This window comes from Pteropus alecto, unplaced genomic scaffold (genome assembly GCF_000325575.1).
Source record: "Pteropus alecto unplaced genomic scaffold, ASM32557v1 scaffold33, whole genome shotgun sequence".
NCBI classification, from domain to species: Eukaryota; Metazoa; Chordata; class Mammalia; order Chiroptera; family Pteropodidae; genus Pteropus; species Pteropus alecto.
Genome location: NW_006435762.1, coordinates 4,371,222 through 4,375,557, shown reverse-complemented (window position 1 = coordinate 4,375,557; position 4,336 = coordinate 4,371,222). Strand labels below are relative to the sequence as shown.

At 32.4% G+C, this 4,336-nt stretch overlaps 1 pseudogene; it reads right to left on the bottom strand.

The window, feature by feature from the left end:
• Positions 1–3,100: 3,100 nt before the first annotated feature.
• LOC112479096 lies at positions 3,101–3,219 on the bottom strand (annotated as a pseudogene).
• Between the last annotated feature and the right edge of the window lie 1,117 nt (positions 3,220–4,336).

Sequence of the window (4,336 nt, the reverse complement as noted above, 5' to 3'; positions counted from 1 at the left end):
ATTTTTAAAAAATGCCTTTGAATTAAAAAAAAAAAAAAAAAGTCTAAATAATATCTTCTGGTTCACAAAGATTAAATGGGTCCTCCAAGTTCATTTATCTTCATGTTTCTATTTTTTTCTTTATGGAGCTGTACATCCTGAGAACTTAGCTACTAGGCACTTAGTGAAGATATTTAACTACTTTGAAACCTAAGAGTCCATAGCTAAAAGCAATTAAAAATTGATCTGTACACAATGACAATAAAAATCTATAAAGATTTTTGGCTTTCCCTTTAGTGTATCATGTTGCCAGAGCTTTTTTTTCTTCTTCCTCTTTTTAATCTCTGGTTCTATAAATACCCATTTGGAATTTTTGGTGAAAGGTAGTATGCATTAAGCATAAATTCTCTTATTGTATAAGAAGAATCATTCTTCTATAAGTGTAAACTAGAAAACAGCAAAAAAGAGAGGTTCTCTCACAATCTTTGTGCTGATGGAAGTATTGTGGTTTTTTGCTATGTTCATAAGCTGACAAACTGGGCAGTACATTTTTCACATTGTTTCAGCCCATGTAAATTTTTCTAAATAAATGGTTCCTGCTTGCCAAGCCTCGTGAATAACACTGACTTTTTCTCAGTCTGCGAAGCTTACCACATAGATTACACATATGCATTACGCACACAACACAATCATTGGTGCATATGCCAGAATGAAATATGATTTTATAGTTGCCTCTAGAGCACACATTTTCAGCTTTGGTTCCACATATAAGGAGACAGATTTGCAGTTCTTATTTTCTTACACAGAATCAAACACATTTACTTCAAGTAGGCATATATATACTCCATAGGCTCGTTCTTTTGTTGTAAGAAATGCTTGCTTCTTCTCAACCTGTCACCTACAAAAAAAAAAAAAAAAAAAGTGACGTGGCACTGTTTGCATTGTTAAAACTTAAAACAAGTCCAAAGGCAAATGTGCCTTAAAAATCCTTCACTGATTTGTTTTTGCAGAACAGCTGGTGGTGAGGCTCACTGCACTAATCACGTCCAGTTGCTGCTGGTGGAGTTGCACATTCAGGAAATTCATAATTAGGTGGTTATATCCCCTGAGTTTTCCCTGAAGCACTTCTTACAATTCTCGATTTGTCTTCTTCCTTGTCATTCAAAACAACTTAAAAAAAAAAAAAAAAAAAAGGAAAGAAAGACACAAGAGAAAAAGGAAAATTGAAATAGAATTTAAAATAGCAATGCTCTAAAATAAACCAAATTGTCTTATGATTGCTGGCCCTCTCCTAAAAAGAAAAACAACCATAATATGTATATTTATGTGTGTGTGTGTAGTTCTCAAAAAGTTTTAAAAAGGACTAAAAACATTTTAAAAGTGTGTTCTTAAAAATTGTCCTCTGGAAGATTCATCTTGCTTATGTTTTGATTTTAAAGAGTGTGAATTTAAGCTCAACTAGTACTATCTGTACTTCAAGGATTACATTTTAACATTTCATGTAAATTGTATACATTTCCTTATTCTATCTGCTTCCCTCCCTCTCCCCCCATGTGGAGTTATTTGATAATTAATACAATGCTGGAATTTGTAGCTTGAGTGTTTGTCAGTCCCTTGCTGATAATTAGCAAATTTTTCAGTTCTGTATCAGAAGATCTGGCCTTAATGTACACTGTGGAACAGCAGGGTTTCTTAGGTTGGTTAATCCTTTATTAGTTAGTTTTAGTGAAAATGAGGAAAGAGAAAATGCTCTGTGAACTGAACTGTGATGATGAATATCATTATATTTCTAATAATCCTATACTAACTGTTAATTCATGAATCTAATAGAAATAAACAGAGGTTCAAATTAAGTGCCACATACTAGTTAAGCAAAATTAAAAACAAATAGAATTCCTCAAAAAGTCAAACATAGAATTATCATATGATCCAGCATTTTCACCTCTAAATACCTGAAAATATTGAAAAACTCAAAGCAACACTTGTACACAAACTTTCATAGCAGCTCTATCTTCAATAGCTCAAATGAAGAAATAATCCAAATGTCCAGCAGTGGATGGATGGATGGATACACGAATTGTGATGTATACAAACAATGGAATATTATTCAACTATAAAAAGGAACGAAGTACTGACAAATGCCCCAACATGGATGAATCTTAAAAACATGCTAAGTGAAAGAAACCAGACACAAAAGTCACATGTTGTATGATTCTACTTAAATGAAAACTCCAGAATAATCTATAGAGACAGAAAGCAGATTGATGGTGGTCAAGAGCTGAGGAAAGGAGAGAATGGGAAACAACAGTTCAATGAATACAGGGGTTTATTTTGTGATGATAAAAAAAGTTTGGAACTAGATAGAGGTGGAGGTTACACAACACTGTGAATGTACTTAAAATCACTAAATTGTTCACTTTAGAATAATTTTATGTTGTAGGAATTTTACCTCAATAAAAACAGTTCAAGTTGAAAAACAAGAAAACAGTAGAACCGTAATGCATGTTTTCTGTAAGGGCCCAGTACTTCTCAGAGGCTAGGGAACTTGTTATTCTTAACAGAGTTGTAAGTAGGATCACCATCTAGCAAAACAATCTAGCTCTCCCTTTATGGGTGCGATAGGCATTTTTGACCAAGGAGGGAAATTCCTCTAAAGTATATTTCTATATATACATATAGACATATATTTATATACAAATTTTAATAACTTTATGGCCAAAGATGCTATAAATAAGATCAACTGAGAAAATAACATATTTAAAGAAAATTTTCAGCAGATGACAAAGCATGAATATTTCTAGCAATACAAGGTAATCTTAAACGTTAACAAAATGCAAACAACCAAGTAGAAAAATAGGCAAAGAATATAAAGAGCACAAATAATCATAAACTGAAGCATAATAAGAGAAGGCAAATTGAAACATCAATGACATACCAATTTCTACTCCATCAAAATGGGAAAATTATAGAGTGATAATACCTATTATTTGTTGGTAGGAATAAGATTGAGGAAGAATAATAATTTCAGGTATTTCTTGAGAAATACTGCAAACTGTTAGCCCATTTGAAAAGCAATTCGGTAATGTATTAATATAAGATATAGACAAACTTTTTTTTTTAACACCTACAGCACCTGGTATTCCTAGGTGGTCTTCCATTCAAGTACCAACCAGGCCCGACTCTGCTTAGCTTCCGAGATCAGACAAGATTGGAAATGTTCAGAGTGGCATGGCTGTAGACTAGACAAACTTTTGACCCACTCTTAGATGTTAATTTCATTGAGATGAAGGACCAGCATACGTATGTATAAGGATTCTTATTTTATAGCTTAGTCCATAGAGATGGCAAATGGTGGTGGTAGGGGGAGTAAATGCATCTCGATGGAAGAATTGGTTCAATAAGTCACACTATATCGACATCCATGGAATGTTTTCCAGTCATTGACAAAGTTAGAGATAACATATTAAAGATAGAGATATTAGTTGTTTTGAAAATTCTGCCAGGTATTACTGCCTGAGAAAAGCAAGTTGCAGAGGGGAATGGAGAGTGGGTGAAATAGATGAGGTGGTCAAAAGAGACAAACCTTCAGTTATAAAATATGTAAGTACTGGAATGCAATATACAGCATGGTTTCTGTTAATAATTATGAACAGTGATTATTAATAATAAAATAATTAATAATACTGTACTACATATTTGAAGTTGCCAAGAGAGTAGATCTTAAAAGTTCTCATAACAAGAAAAAAATTTTTGTGACTATATATGGTGACAGATGTTAACTAGACTTATTGTGATGATCATTTTGTGATATACGCAAATATTGAATTATTATCTCGTACACTTGAAGCTAATATAATGTTGTATATCAATCATACTTCAATTAAAAAAACAAGTTACAGAAAAGTGTGTAAATTTTTTAAAGTCATGTACTTATACAAAAATATGTATAAATATGTTTGTGTCTACCATTATAAAAGTACCATTTCCCATTGTAATTAATAAGTAATATGTGGGATGCTTCTTTGAAGCCAAATGAATATCCTATTCGCCAACTACCTTTCAACCAGTGGATTTTGTGTGCTTGCCTAAATGAATCATTACATTGGGGGGTTGCAAATGAATTTTTTTTATTATTTAAAATACATTGAATCATTTCAAAAACCCTGTTTTTGTTTCATAGTATGTTTTGAAGGCTGAATGACCTATATCATAACTTCCTTTCTCTTTAACTTGGCCTGTGTAGACCCAAAATAAGTAGGTTTACTTCATGCTTGCTCATTGCCTCCATGACCAAACTGAATACAGCTGACATTCTGTTTTCTCATAGACTGACACTTTCAGAAAAAAAAAAAAAATA